The sequence below is a fragment of the Heterodontus francisci genome, chromosome 31 (assembly GCF_036365525.1).
Source record: "Heterodontus francisci isolate sHetFra1 chromosome 31, sHetFra1.hap1, whole genome shotgun sequence".
Taxonomy (NCBI): domain Eukaryota; kingdom Metazoa; phylum Chordata; class Chondrichthyes; order Heterodontiformes; family Heterodontidae; genus Heterodontus; species Heterodontus francisci.
The window spans coordinates 55187429-55204536 of record NC_090401.1 but is presented as its reverse complement, the minus strand read 5'-3'; positions in this window follow the sequence as shown (position 1 = coordinate 55204536).

Genomic DNA, 17108 nt, shown 5'->3' with positions numbered 1-17108 from the left:
GGTTATGTATCACTCCTGGAAGCTGCTGCGTTAACTAATCTCAGCCTGGGCAGCAACTGCGGCACTGCTTTTATTTCCAAAAAATATTTTATTCATAACATTTGTAAAGTACATTTCATAACTATTCAAATTTGACATTACACAGGGTGCAATACCAATCAGTTTCTTTCAATACAGTACAGGAGGTGCCTCACTACACTTGCCATTACAGGTTCTATTTACAATGTACATTTACATTTCATACCAAACATTCTCTGGTGCATACAGCCTGAGGGGTTTTACAGCGTTTCCAGCCCCTTGGTGTAAGATGACAGGAGAGCCTTAGAGGAGAGCTTTTTTTTTTCCAAAAATGTAATTCATTCATAAAATTTGTAAAGTACATTATACAACTCTTCAAATTTGACCTTACGTAAAGTGCAACTGTGGCACTGCAATTGATCTCTGTGCCTGAGGGTCAGGGAAGGAAAGGTTTGCAGGGTTCCGGCTCTGCGTCCCTATTCATCGGCATCCACTTTAGGTGAAGACAGGAGCCAACTAGGCTGTGATCTTTGTCCATGGTCAAATTCCTTGTCTAGGGTTGCACATGATGCGCAGTCACTTTGGGGAGGGTGAATGATATCCATTGGCCTTCAGTAGAAGCGGAGAGCAGGGAGAAAAATGTACAACAAAATATATAGAATCATAGAATGGTTACAGCACAGGAGGCCATTTGGCCTGTCGTGTCTGTGCTGGCTCTCTGCAAGAGCAACTCACCTAGTCCCACTCCCCTGCCTTTTCCCCATAGCCCTGCAAATATTTTTCTGTTCACAAAATTATCCAATTCTCTTTTGAAAGCCACGATTGAACCTGCCTCCTCCACATTCTCAGGCTGTGCATTCCAGATCCTAGCCACTCGCTGAACCTGCCTCCTCCACATTCTCAGGCTGTGCATTCAAGATCCTAACCACTCGTGAACCTGCCTCCACCACATTCTCAGACAGTGCATTCCAGATCCTAACCACTTGCTGAACCTGCCTCCTCCACATTCTCAGGCTGTGCATTCGAGATCCTAACCACTCGCTGCGTCAAAAGTTTTTTCCTCACGTCACCTTTGGTTCTTTTGCAATTCACTTTAAATCTCTGCCCTCTGGTTCTCAGCCCTTTCACCAATGGGAACAGTTTCTATCTACTCTGTCCAAACCCCTCATGATTTTGAAAACCTCTATCAAATCTCTTCTCAACCTTCTTTTCTCTAAGGGGAACAGCCCCAGATTCTCAAAACTATCCATGTAACTGACGTCCATCATTCTTGGACCATTCTAGTGAATCTTTTCTGCACCCCTCTCTAATGCCCACACATCCTTCCTAAAGTGTGGTGCCCAGAATTGGATACAATACTCTAGTTGAGGCCAAGGCAGTGTTTTATAAGGGTTCATTGTAACTTCCTTGCTTCTGTACTCAATGCCTCTATCTATAAAGCTCAGGGTCCTGTATGTCTTATTAACCACTTTCTCAACCTGCCCTACCACTTTCAACGATTTGTGCATGTGTACCCCAGATCCCTCTGCTCCTCCACCCCCTTTAGAATTGTATCCTTTAATTATGTTGCCTCTCCTTTTTCTTCATACCACATACCAGGGGCGGCACAGTGGCGCAGTGGTTAGCACCGCAGTCTCACAACTCTAGGGACCTGGGTTCTGCCTGTGCGCAGTTTGCAAGTTCTCCCTGTGACCGTGTGGGTTTTCGCCGGGTGCTCTGGTTTCCTCCCACTGCCAAAGACTTGCAGGTGATAGGTAAATTGGCTGTTGTAAATTGCCCCTAGTGTAGGTAGGTGGTTGGGAATATGGGATTACTGTAGGGTTAGTATAAATGGGTGGTCGTTGGTCGGCACAGACTCGGTGGGCTGAAGGGCTATTTCAGTGCTGTATCTCTAAATAAAATGTATCACATCATACTTCTCTGCATTAAATTTCATCTGCCACATGTCCACCCATTCCACCAGCCAATGTCCTCTTGAAGTCTATTTCAGTCCTCCTTACAATTCACAATACTTCCAAGTCTCGAGTCCTTTTATGTACTATCCTGCAGTTATGCAGTCACCTTCTACTGGTCTCCATGTTGATCCATCGATGACTGATTTTAAAGGGTGGGCTTGGAAGCATCACCAGAATGTTGCTGTGGCAGAAACATTTGACCCTAAGTCAGTCACCTGAGTTGGCACGATCCAGCTGCTATTTTGTGTCGCAATGGACTCACAGTGACACACTGAACCAGCTCGGCCTGTTTAGGAAGCCCCAACAACAGACTGTTGTTCCGAGGGAAGATTTGCAAAGTGTGAAGATTATGTCCTTTACAGTGGAGAGTAACAGTGACTGTGGGGAACCGGTGCACCAGCAGTCTGGTAATATCTGCCTTCTCAGTTGAAAGGAAAAGCTCCTATGCCATTATTTTGAAGAAGAGGAGGGGAGTTCTCCCCAGCGTCCTGCTTCCTTCAAACAATATCACCAAAAAAAACAGATTATCTGGTTTTTATCACATTGCTGTTTGTGGGAGCTTACTGTGTGGAGATTGGCTGCTGCGTTTCCGACATTACAACAGCGAATACACTTCAAAATACTTCATTGGCCGTAAAGCGCTTTGGGGCGTTGTGAGGCTGTGAAAGGGGCTATATAAATGCACGCTCTTTCTTCAATGTGACAGCATCTTAAAGTGGTACCTATCATATTGAAATCTGAATTCCATCACCCTCACACTGAACTCATTTCATTTACACTAGTTGAGCAAACAAATGGACACATAGTACTGACCGAAGAGTGCAAAGGAATCTCACTGAATGGATTCCTGTTATTGTCAGTTTTAGTTTGCTGGTTCAGAAAGCTGTGAAGATAGCAATAATGTGATTTTGCTTTCCCATTCAGGATGAGCGATTTTCACATTTAGATTGCAACTGTCAGTCACCTTGTGCAGCGACTGCTGTGTGGCTGCTGTGAGGAGATTTTAATTACATTTCCCATTTACAGATAGTTATGAGCATGTGCCACTCAGTGATGCAAGAAGATGACAGTGAAGGGTTTAAACGCCTGGCATCATGGATTCAACAGCGACAAGAGGTAAGAAGTGACTTGAAAATGTGAAATGAGGCAGGGGCAAAGAAATTAATGGGGATCAAATGGAAAAGAATGCGTTATTTCAAGTGGAAAATAATAAAGAACACCTACCAAAAAAAACAATGCCATCTCAACTCAAATACAAGGTGAGGTTCCCTGTATTCTAAACTCCTTGGTTCAAACATGGACAAAAGAGCTGAACACAAGAGGTGAGGTGAGAGTGACTGCCCTTGACATCAAGGCAGCATTTGACCGAGTATGGCATCAAGGAGCCCTAGCATAACTGAGGTCAATGGGAATCAGGGGGGAAACCCTCCGCTGGCTGGAGTCATATCTAGCGCAAAGGAAGATGGTTGTGGTTGTCGGAGGTCAATCATCTGAGCTCCAGGACATCACTGCAGGAGTTCCTCAGGGTAGTGTCCTAGGCCCAACATCTTCAGCTGCTTCATCAATGACCTTCCTTCAATCATAAGGTCAGAAGTGAGGATGTTCGCTGATGATTGCACAATGTTCAGCACCATTCGTGACTCCTCAGATACTGAAGCAGTCCGTGTAGAAATGCAGCAAGACCTGGACAATATCCAGGCTTGGGCTGATCAGTGGCAAGTAACATTCGCACCACACAAGTGCCAGGCAATGACCATCTCCAACAAGAGAGAATCTAACCATCTCCCCTTGATATTCAACAGCATTACCATTGCTGAATCCCTCAGTATCAACATCCTAGGGGCTACCATTGACCAGAAACTGAACTGGAGTAGCCATATAAATACCGTGGCTACAAGAGCAGGTCAGAGGCTAGGAATCCTGAGGCGAGTAACTCACCTCCTGACTCCCCAAAGCCTGTCCACCATCTACAAGGCACAAATCAGGAATGTGAAGGAATACTCTCCACTTGCCTGGATGGGTGCAGCTCCAACAACACTCAAGAAGCTCGACACCATCCAGGACAAAGCAGCCCGCTTGATTGGCAACCCATCTACAAACATTCACTCCCTTCACCACCGACGCACAGTGGCAGCAGTGTGTACCATCTACAAGATGCACTGCAGCAATGCACCAAGGCTCCTCAGACAGCATCTTCCAAACCCGTGACCTCTATCAACTAGATGGACAAGGGCAGCAAATACATGGGAACACTACCACCTGCAAGTTCCCCTCCAAGTCACACACCATCCTGACTTGGAACTATATTGCCGTTCCTTCACTGTCGCTGGGTCAAAATCCTGGAACTCCCTTCCTAACAGCACTGTGGGTATACCTACCCCAAATGGACTGCAGTGGTTCAAGAAGGCAGCTCACCACCACCTTCTCAAGGGCAATTAGGGATGGGCAATAAATGCTGGCCTGGCCAGTGACACCCACATCCCATGAATGAATAAAAAAAAACTTATCTTGCTGCAACCTCCTAATGTATTAAGAGGGTCACTGAATTTTCTCCTACACCGAGTTCATTTGTGAATTGTTATTTTTCTTGTTGAATTTATTTTTGTTTAATTTCTAACAAACTGAGTCAAATTTGTGCTTTTTGACAGCTGATGGTTTCACTTGCATGTCAGTTGATGTTGAATCAGTGGAGGGGCAAAAGGCTATGTTTATGCAGCTGCTTAGAACATAGTTTGTTGGATTCCAGGAGATCTACGACTGTGAACCCGTCTCCTTGTATTTCCATTACTAAACCTGGCCATTTTATCTTGGCAGTAGCATTATAACCTTTGTTTTTATAGTGTGTCTGCTGCCAGCACAGGGAGATGGAATTAGCAACATTAATTCTGAGTGCATTGTTCTCCTGTAGACATATGCCTTCTCCTCACAGATATCAAGTATATTGTATCTGGTGGATAGGGCCAGAGTCTGTAGGACCTCCTCCTCCAACTGCCCTCGGTTCCCTCTGTATGTTTCATAGCATAAAGCAAGACATCATCCAACTCACCATGAAGAACACCACGGGTGATCTATTTGTAAATGTATATTCAGTGAAATAGATAGATTTGATTGTATTTATAACATTTCAACTTGTGAGTTCAAACCTTACTCCTGAGACCTGAGCACAAAAATCTAGGCTCACACTCCAGTGCAGTGCTAAGGAGAGTGCTGCACTGTCAGAGGTGCTGTGTTTTGGATGAGATGTTAAATCGAGGCCCCGGCTGCTCTTTCAGGTGGATATAAAAGATCCCAAGGCACTATTTGGAACAGCAGTGGAGTTATTCCCAGTGTCCTGGCCAATATTAGTCCCTCAATCAACATCACAAGAACAGGCCTCATTGCAGCCTTGGTCTAACCATGGACAAAAGACTGAATTCCAGAGGTGAGGTGAGAGTGACTGCCCTTGACATCAGGGCAGCATTTGACTGTGTATGGCATCAAGGAGCCCTAGCAAAATTGAAGTCAATGGGAATCAGGGGGAAAACTCTCCGCTGGTTGGAGTCATACCTAGTGCAAAGGAAGATGGTTGTGGTTTTTGGCACTCAGTCATCTCAGCCCCAGGGCATTGCTACAGAAGTTCCTCGGGGTAGTGTCCTAGTCTCAACCATCTTCAGCTGCTTCATCAATGACCTTCCCTCCATCATAAGGTCAGAAGTGGGGATGTTCTTTGATGGTTGCACAATGTTCAGCACCATTCGTGCGCGACTCCTCAGATACTGAAGCAGTCTGTACTCGCATTCAGCAAGACATGGATAACATTCAGGTTTGGGCAGATAAGTAGCAAGTAATATTCATGCCACCCAAGTGCAAGGCAATAACCATCTCCAACAAGAAAGACCTCCTTTGTTATCTCTTACCCCACCCCCACCTCACTTGCTTATAACCTGTGACTTTTCTAATATTTGTCAGTTCCGATGAAGGGTCACTGACCCGAAACGTTAACTTTGCTTCTCTTTCCACAGATGCTGCCAGACCTGCTGAGTGATTCCAGCATTTCTTGTTTTTATTTAAGAAAGAATCTAACCTTCTCCCCTTGATGTTCAATGGCATTACCATCGCTGAATCCACCATCATCAATGTCCTGGGGAGTACCATTGATCGGAAACCTAACTGGAGTAGCCATATACATACTGTGGCTACAAGAGCAGGTTACAAGCTGGGAAATCTACAGCAAGTAACTCACTTCCTGACTCCCCAAAGCCTGTCCACCGTATTCAAGGCAGAAGTCTGGAGTGTGACGAAATACTTCCACTTGCCTGGATGAGTGCAGCTGTAGCAACACTCAAGAAGCTCGACACCATCCAGGACAAAGCAACCTGCTTGATTGGCACCCTATCCACCACCTTAAATATTCACTCCCTCTAATACCGAAGCACAGTGGCAGCAGTGTGTACCATCTACAAGATGCACTGCAGCAAACGCACCAAAGCTCCTTCAAGAACACCTTCCAAATCCGTGAATTGTACCACCTAGAAGAACAAGGGCAGCAGACGCATGGGAACACCACCACCTGCAAGTTCACGTCCAAGTTACACACCATCCTGACTTGGAATTAAATTGCTGTTCCTTCATCATCGCTGGGTCAAAATCCTGGAATTCCCTTCCGAGCAGCATTGTTCGTAGACCAAAACCACATGGACTGCAGCGGTTCAAGAAGGTAGCTCACCAGCGCCATCTCAAGGGCAATTAGGAATGGGCAATAAATGCTGGCCAAGCCGGTGATGCTCATATCCCATAAAGGAATATATATTTTTTAATTATCTGATCGTTTATCACATTGCAGTTTGTGGGAAATGTAACTGGAACACAGGACGAGGTAACATGGATGGTGAGATTCAAACTGCAGATTACTTTAATTAATTCCCTCAGCCATTTTTCCATAACACTTTGATTTGATAAAATTTGATTTTGTGTTGTTGACTGGGAAAATAAATAACCTTGAAAGGCCAATGAGTCGAGTAATGCAAATAATAAATCATTCAAACTGTGGTAGCTTTTAATGTTTTCCCCACTTAACAAAGGAAGCCAAGTAGCAGGATTTTAATGGTATGAAAGGTTTTGAGAGAGGCAGCTGTGAAAAACTCTGAACTATCACCACAGGAATGAAGGGGGATTTCTAGAAAAAGATTCCTATGCAAGAAAAAGGGTCAGTCATTTAGCTCAGGATAAGGGGTCACCATTTAGAACTGAAAGATGGAGAAATTTTTTCACACAAAGGGTTTCAAATCTTTGGAATTCTCTACCCCAGAGAGCTGTGGATGCTCAGTCATTGAGTATATTCAAGACTGAGATCAATAGATTTTTGGATACTTAAGAGAATTAAGGGTAAGAACAACGAAGGAAATTACAGCACAGGAACAGGCCCTTCGGCCCTCCAAGCCTACGCCGATCCAAATCCTCTATCTAAACCTGTCGCCTATTTTCTAAGGGTCTGTATCTCTTTACTTCCTGCCCATTCATGTATCTGTCTAGATACATCTTAAAAGACGCTATCGTGCCCGCGTCTACCACCTCCGCTGGCAAAGCGTTCCATGCGCCCACCACCCTCTGCGTAAAGAAATTTCCACGCATATCCCCCCCTAAACTTTTCCCCTTTCACTTTGAACTCGTGTCCCCTTGTAATTGAATCCCCCACTCTGGGAAAAAGCTTCTTGCTATCCACCCTGTCTATACCTCTCATGATTTTGTACACCTCAATCAGGTCCCCCCTCAACCTCCGTCTTTCTAATGAAAATAATCCTAATCTACTCAACCTCTCTTCATAGCTAGCGCCCTCCATACCAGGCAACATCCTGGTGAATCTCCTCTGCACCCTCTCCAAAGCATCCACATCCTTTTGGTAATGTGGCGACCAGAACTGCACGCAGTATTCCAAATGTGGCCGAACCAAAGTCCTATACAACTGTAACATGACCTGCCAACTCTTGTACTCAATACCCCGTCCTATGAAGGAAAGCATGCCGTATGCCTTCTTGACCACTCTATTGACCTGTGTTGCCACCTTCAGGGAACAATGGACCTAAACACCCAAATCTCTCTGTACATCAATTTTCCCCAGGACTTTTCCATTTACTGTATAGTTCGCTCTTGAATTGGATCTTCCAAAATGCATCACCTCGCATTTGCCCTGATTGAACTCCATCTGCCATTTCTCTGCCCAACTCTCCAGTCTATCTATATTCTGCTGTATTCTCTGACAGTCCCCTTCAGTATCTGCTACTCCACCAATCTTAGTGTCGTCTGCAAACTTGCTAATCAGACCACCTATACTTTCCTCCAAATCATTTATGTATATCACAAACAACAGTGGTCCCAGCATGGATCCCTGTGGAACACCACTGGTCACACGTCTCCATTTTGAGAAACTCCCTTCCACTGCTACTCTCTGTCTCCTGTTGCCCAGCCAGTTCTTTATCCATCTAGCTAGTACACCTTGGACCCCATGCGCCTTCACTTTCTCCATCAGCCTACCATGGGGAACCTTATCAAATGCCTTACTGAAGTCCATGTATATGACATCTACAGCCCTTCCCTCATCAATCAACTTTGTCACTTCCTCAAAGAATTCTATTAAGTTGGTAAGACATGACCTTCCCTGCACAAAACTATGTTGCCTATCACTGATAAGCCCATTTTCTTCCAGGTGGGAATAGATCCTATCCCTCAGTATCTTCTCCAGCAGCTTCCCTACCACTGACGTCAGGCTCACCGGTCTATAATTACCTGGATTATCCCTGCTACCCTTCTTAAACAAGGGGACAACATTAGCAATTCTCCAGTCCTCCGGGACCTCACCCGTGTTTAAGGATGTTGCAAAGATATCTGTTAAGGCCCCAACTATTTCCTCTCTCGCTTCCCTCAGTAACCTGGGATAGATCCCATCCGGACCTGGGGACTTGTCCACCTTAATGCCTTTTAGAATACCCAACACTTCCTCCCTCCTTATGCCGACTTGACCTAGAGTAATCAAACATCTGTCCCTAACCTCAACATCCGTCATGTCCCTCTCCTCAGTGAATACCAATGCAAAGTACTCATTTAGAATCTCACCCATTTTCTCTGACTCCACGCATAACTTTCCTCCTTTGTCCTTGAGTGGGCCAATCCTTTCTCTAGTTACCCTCTTGCTCCTTATATATGAATAAAAGGCTTTGGCATTTTCCTTAACCCTGTTTGCTAAAGATATTTCATGACCCCTTTTAGCCCTCTTAATTCCTCGTTTCAGATTGTGCCTACAATCCCGATATTCTTTCAAAGCTTCGTCTTTCTGCAGCCGCCTAGACCTTATGTATGCTTCCTTTTTCCTCTTAGCTAGTCTCACAATTTCACCTGTCATCCATGGTTCCCTAATCTTGCCATTTCTATCCCTCATTTTCACAGGAACATGTTTCTCCTGCACGCTAATCAACCTCTCTTTAAAAGCCTCCCACATATCAAATGTGGATTTACCTTCAAACAGCTGCTCCCAATCTACATTCCCCAGCTCCTGCCGAATTTTGGTATAGTTGGCCTTCCCCCAATTTAGCACTCTTCCTTTAGGACCACTCTCGTCTTTGTCCATGAGTATTCTAAAACTTACGGAATTGTGATCACTATTCCCAAAGTAGTCCCCTACTGAAACGTCAACCACCTGGCCCGGCTCATTTCCCAACACCAGGTCCAGTATGGCCCCTTCCCGAGTTGGACTATTTACATACTGCTCTAGAAAACCCTCCTGGATGCTCCTTACAAATTCTGCTCCATCTAGACCTCTAACACTAAGTGAATCCCAGTCAATGTTGGGAAAATTAAAATCTCCTATCACCACCACCCTGTTGCTCCCACAGCTTTCCATAATCTGTTTACATATTTGTACCTCTATCTCACGCTCGCTGTTGGGAGGCCTGTAGTACAGCCCCAACATTGTTACCGCACCCTTCCTATTTCTGAGTTCGGCCCATATTGCCTCACAGCTCGAGTCCTCCATAGTGCCCTCCTTCAGCACAGCTGTGATATCCTCTTTGACCAGTACTGCAACTCCTCCACCCCTTTTACCTCCCTCTCTATCCCGCCTGAAGCATCGGTATCCTGGGATATTTAGTTGCCAATCATGCCCTTCCCTCAACCAAGTCTCAGTAATAGTAATAACATCATACTCCCAGGTACTAATCCAAGCCCTAAGTTCATCTGACTTACCTACTACACTTCTTGCATTAAAACAAATACACCTCAGACCACCAGTCCCTTTGCTTTCATCATCTGCTCCCTGCCTACTCTTTCCCTTAGTCACGCTGACTTCATTATCTAGTTCCTTACAGGCTTTAGTTACTACATCCTTACTCTCTACTGACCTCATTTAGTTCCCATCCCCCTGCCACATTAGTTTAAACCCTCCGCAACAGCGTTAGCAAAAGCACCCCCAAGGACATTGGTTCCAGTCCGGCCCAGGTGTAGACCGTCCAATTTGTAATAGTCCCACCTCCCCCAGAACCGGTCCCAATGTCCCAAAAATCTGAACCCCTCCCTCCTGCACCATCTCTCAAGCCACGCATTCATCCTGACTATTCTTTCATTTCTACTCTGACTATCACGTGGCACTGGTAGCAATCCGGAGATTACTACCTCTGAGGTCCTACTTTTTAACTTGGCTCCTAACTCCCTAAATTCTGCTTGTAGGACCTCATCCCGTTTTTTACCCATATCATTGGTGCCTATGTGCACAACGACAACTGGCTGTTCACCCTCCCCCTTCAGAATGTTCTGCAGCCGATCTGAGACATCCCTGACCCGTGCACCTGGGAGGCAACATACCATTCGGGAGTCTCGTTTTCGACCACAGAACCGCCTATCTACTCCCCTTACAATCGAATCCCCTATGACTATAGCCCTTCCACTCTTTCTCCCGCCCTTCTGAACAGCAGAGCCAGCCACGGTGCCATGAACCTGGCTACTGCTGCCTTCCGCTGGTGAGCCATCTCCCTCAACAGTATCCAAAACGGTATACCTGTTGTGGAGGGAGATGACCGCAGGGGACACCTGCGCTGCCTTCCTGCTCTTTCTCTGCCTTTTGGTCACCCATTCCCTTTCTCCCTCAGCAATCCTAATCTGCGGTGTGAGCAATTCGCTAAACGTGCTATCCACGACCTCCTCAGCATCGCGGATGCTCCAAAGTGAGTCCATCCGCAGCTCCAGAGCCGTCATGCGGTCTAACAAGAGCTGCAGCTGGACACACTTCCTGCACGTGAAGGAGTCAGGGACATCAGCCATGTCCCTGAGCTCCCACATTGAGCAAGAGGAGCATGTCACGGGTCTGAGATCTCCTTCCATTTTTAATCTTAAGCTTAAACTTAGTTAAATGAAAAAGGAATGAAAAGTTTTTAACCAATCACACGATAAAACAAAAAGAGAAATAGAAAAAGCCTTACCTTATCTACACACCACCGAGTCCTTTTTTTTGGTTCGAGGAGGAGGGCGGGTGGGAGACTCTACAAGTGTAGTGTCTCGGGTTCAGAAACTGCCCAAATATATAGGGTTTTACTTACCCAGCAGCCCCCTGGTCTCCGCCGAAAACAAAAGGAAATTAAGTTTACTTTAAACTGACCTTCCCAGCTGCTCACTCGCTCGCACTCTCTGCTCCCGAAAAAGCTGCTGCAGTGAAAGGTATTTGGGGATAGTGTGGGAAAGTGGAGTTGAAGTAGAAGATCAGCCATGATCATAGTGAATGGCAGAACAGGCTCGAAGGGCCGAATGGCCGAATCCAACTCCCATTTTGTATAAGAACGTGCAATGATTCACTGCAAACAGCTATCGATGGAGGGGCTGTTGGGGTAAATCCTCATCTTCAGTACTTCCTATGCAGAAGGTCATGTGAATAGAGCACATATTGGAAATCCAGGCATACGCCTAATTCACGGATCCCACAATATTCTGTGTGTTCATTTTAATTCATTTCCCAAGTGATTCACCAATATTAAACACAACCTGTAGAGATCACAAGCCTCACAGGTGAACAGCAAGGCTGGCACCTACTCCAGAACAACTTCAGGCAATGGCTGTAGAATTGAAAAGCTCTATCGCTAATAGAGAATAGTCTGTCTTCCTGGCGAGGATGTCCACACTATGACTCATGGGTCCTAAGTGACCCATGAGGGCTGCCAATCCACCCCTTCGAGCCCAGACAGCTTAATTCTATTTTCACTTCTTTTACTTCTCGTTCCTGCTTGAATTTCATGGAGCTGAAGACAAACAAAGGACGGTCCTCGCTGTCAGTGCCTCACTAGTAGATAAGTCCCTCATTGAACACCAATCTCTGTTGAAGACTTGGGGCTTCTCCTCGTGAAGATTTCTGAATTTATCTGAGGGCAATGTCAATTTGTTTTTCCTGAAGGAAGGAGATAGTCCAAGTGCCAAGCTAGTTCCAGATTCACACATTTCCTAGAGGTCACTCTTCAATCAGGGAAAGAGAAACAAGTAAAGGAGTAAAGAGAAACAAGTACCAAGACATTTAAGCTTCTTTCTCCCAGGAAGAATTAGACCAGTCTCATCCTGTGTGTACCTTGCTGTTTACACTTTTCATAACTCAGGACCTCCCAAAGTGCATTTCAGCCAAGTAAGCACTTTTGAAGTGTGGTCACTGTTATAATGTAGGAAATGTGGCAGCCAATTTTCGCACAGCAGGATCCCATAATAGCAATGTGATAATGACCAGACAATCTGTTTTTCATTGTTGGCTATGGGATAAATGTCTGCCAGGACCTGCTAGTTTCCATTGCTTGCAATAAATGGAAATAAATGGGAATATTGATTTAAATTCATGTGGCTCTCGAGGACACACTAGATCTTGGTTGAAGATTGTCGGGACCCTGATCTCACCGTCCCGCTTTTCAAAGAAGAATTCTGGACAGAGGGCCACAGCAGTGTGTGGACTCTGTAGACACTCGCACCATGTGCAACACTTGCTGGTCAACCTCAGGAGTCCAGCTATATCGTGTAGTGCCACTAGGGTTGGATTCTCAGCCCACTGGGCTACCCTGGAGCATGGTTGCAGTTCCAGGTAAGCAATAGTGGATGGCCCCAACATAGAAGCCCATGGATCAGACCAAGCTTCCAGACTGGCAACTCATATGGGGCACTTTTTCAAGATGGCTGTGTCTTCCAGGATGAACAGAATTGGTGACTAGCTGGAGACAGGACTTTGGATCTATAAAAAGTACTATTTAAGGTCCATCTTAGTCAAAGAGGTGGGTTTTAACCAGCATCTTAAAAAGCCGAGAGAGGTAACGAGGTGGCACTGGGTGGGGGTTTAGGGATGAGGTTCTCGAGCTTGGGGCCTAGATGTCTGAAGGCTGGGGTCGTTCCTCTAGAAAGGCTGATGGATGACCCTAATGGATGTCTTTAAAATTATGAAGAGTTTAATCGGGTAGACATAGAAAAAATTTGTTTGAAAATCCTTTTGTGGGGGAATCCTAAACTAGGGACCAAAATGCAAGGTAGTCACTAAAATCCAATGAGCCATTCAGGAGAAATGTCTTCACCCAGAGAATGGTTAAAATGTGGAACTCACTTCTGCATGGAATGGTTGAGGCGAGTAGCATTGAGACATTTAAGGGGGAGTTAGATAACCACAAGGGAGAAAGAAATAGAAGGTTATGCTGATACAGTTCAATGAAGTAAACTGTGGGGGAGGCTCTTATGGAGCATAAACACTGGCAGAGATGAGGTGACCTGTTTCTGTGCTCTAAATTCTATGTAATTTCATGTATAACTGTAAGAGTTTCATTTGCATTATATCTCCTTCAAAGTACAGACAGTGTGGAGCAATTGATGTGAGGTAACACACCATGTGTTTTCAGTCAGGAAAGCAAAGGAGAGGCTTTTCACAATTCTCTTCAATAAATTCACATTTTTGTACCAAGACATTTAAGCTTCTTTCTCCCAGGAAGAATTAGACCAGTCTCATCCTGTGTGTACCTTGCTGTTTATGAGCACTTTTTTTTTTACCTACGCAGACACACACTGATTTTATCCTATAAATAGTGGAGACCACACAGTTGGAAGCCTTTTCTGATCGCAGATATTTCTAAAGCATGAACTATAAATGAAAAGAGTGGGGCAGACAAAAAGCTGTTTCAGTTACATAAGGAGTTACAGTTCCATTAAAAACCTGTCAACAAAAAACAGTGACACTGAACATTCAACCCAATGACTGTATAAATTCATAAACTTTCATGGCCCGCCCGAGGGTCCCTGTTGTGAAGGTACAAGGTGAATCTTCATTTTTATCCTTTTGCACCTATGCACAGCTAGTGAAACGCCTCTGTTGGAGATTAAAAACAATCCAAGCCTGAATAACAGAATTCAACATCGGAAACCAAAGGCAAATGCCTTATAGTCAGGGATCCTACAATTCTCTGGCACATCAAAGCCAATCTTTGCAGTAATCCCAATCAAATTCTGCAGCAAGAGAATGTATATTCTGCAGCACATAATGAAGTGATCTACACGTATCTATGCCTTAAGAGTAAGGATAACAGCAGCAATATTTTTTTAAAACTGCCCAGGTTTAGGGAGAGACAAACATACTATAAACTTACAATACCCAATGAGAAGGTGAAGACACCAAGAATAACAGCAGATAGGGTTGACGACTCTGGTTGGGCATATTTCTGGAGGTGCCATCACATGACCTCCTTCCCACCCCCACATTCCTACCTGACATGTCCATCTCTTTGCCTTCGCATGGTAATTGGAAAGTGAATAGATTCCTCATTATCCAGTTGGATGATACTTCCCTTTCAGTCAAACAGCCTTTTCCCCAAGACCCATATTATTTTTACAACTAATGGATTTCCGAGGGAATTTAAAAAAAACACAGATTTTGATTGCCCCTAGGATTTTTCTCCTGGCTTGCTCACAGCAGTCTTCTGGAGATAAGTCTTCAATTCCTGGATACTCCCGGGCAATCCTGAAGGGTTGACAATGCTAACAGTGACGGAGGAGCTGAAGCGAAAACTGCAGCAGAATTGGAAAGGGAAACTGGGCCTGAGCTTCCAACCAGACAGACCACCAACTGGCAACCAACCAGCCCCCAGCAACTCCACCACAACCATTCCTCTAGCAGTGACACCAGGCCTATACTACATCCACTCAAATCAGACAGGGCCTCGGTTTAACGCCTCATCTGAAAGATGGCTTCTCCAACAATGTAGAAGATGGCATCTCTGACAATGTAGCATTCCCTCAGTATTGCACTGGAGTGTCAGCTCAGATTTTTGTGCTCAAATCTGAGTGGATATTTTCATAATAAGAGGCAAATTATGGGATTGTGCATTTCCCGCCATTTTCACCCTAGCAACACTGAGTATAAGAAAAGTGGATGCATTCCTGGAGTCGAGTGTCATGATGGACCGAAGATGCCTATTTTAAATTCAAAGGACGTTTTTCATCCACTCAAAAATTTAAAACATCTAAAGACCTAAAAGCTCCACTTTTTAAAATTCATAGTAAGATTGATAGATCTCCCACTCACAGTGAGTCATGTCTTCTTTCGTGTCCAAAACTGAGGAGAAAGAGGAAACCTTAATTGTTATCCAAAAGTTATCTTTCAGAGTGGCAAGCAGATTGTCACAGGTGCATTTTGGGACTTGTAGTTCACCAATGTAACATGGTCAGAGTGACACTGATAGGAACATAGGAACAAGAGGAGGTCATCAGCCCCTCAAGCTTGTTTTGCCATTCAATGAGATCATGGCTGATCTGTGACCCAACTCCCTATACCCGCCTTTGCCCCATATCCCTTAATACTTTTGGTTAACAAAAATCTATCAATCTCAGATTTAAAATTAACAATTGATCTAGCATCAATTGCTGTTTGCAGAAGAGAGTTCCAAACTCCTACCAACCTTCTTGTGAAAAAATGTTTCCTAATTTCACTCCTGAAAGGTAATTTGTTTGACTATGGCCCAAGTGCTAGACTCCCCAATGAGAGAAAATAGTTTTCCCCAATATACCCTGATGCATTCCAGGAAAATCCGCTCAGGAATATGGTGAATGCACCAAAACTGAAACCCCAAACTTCTTTTATTTAATTTCAGCAGATTGTATTTTGCGTGTCTAGTATTCTAGAGTTATTAGGATGCTAATAAAGCTATTGCTGGAATGTTATAATATTATGGGCTCAATGGGTAGCACTCTTGACTCTATGTCACAAGATTGTGGGTTCAAGTCCCACTCCAGGACTTCAGCACAAAAATCAACACTCCAGTGCAATACTGACAGAGTGCTGCACTGTCAGAGGTGCTGTCTTTCGGATAAGATGTTAAACTAAGGTCCCGTCTGCCCTCTCAGGTGAACGTAAAAGATCCTGTGATACCAGAGCATGGGGGTTCTCCCCTGTGGCCTGGCCAACATTTATTCCTTAATCAACATCATTAAAACAGATTATCTGGTCATTATCATATTGCTGTTTGAGGGATCTTACTGTGCATAAATTGGCTGCTGTGTTTCCTATATTACAACAGTGACTACACTTCAAAAGTACTTTATTAGCTGCAAAGTGCTTTGAGATGTCCAGTAGTTATTAAAATTGCTATATAAATACAAGTCTTCCTTTCTTTTGTTAATGCTATTTTTAGTCGTTTGTTAGTACAGAACTTGAGAATTTCTGAAAATAGAGACATGTTGTCAAAGCTTTCCATCTTGCATGCATCAGGACAATACGCAAGAATAACCAATGTAAGGGAAAACAACAACTTATACTGCATGAGAAGAGAGTGCTGATTGGTTGGCAAGTGAACTCTAATTGGTAGAGGCGTTGCCCTGGAGAATGCACCAGTTTACGGTGACTGACAGTTAACTGCCAAGCATTCACTTGTTCATTCCTCAGGGCAATGCCTTGACCAATCAGAGTCAAGCTGCCTGGTTTAAATTTCAAACAATGCTTGGCAGTTAACTGTCAGTCACCGTAAACTGGTGCATTCCCCATGGCAACGCCTCTACCAATCAGAGTTCACTTGCCAACCAATCAGAACTCTCTTCTCATACAGTATAAGTTGTTGCTTTCCCTTACATTAGTTATTCTTGTGGATTGTCCTGATGAGTGCAACATGAAAAGCTTCA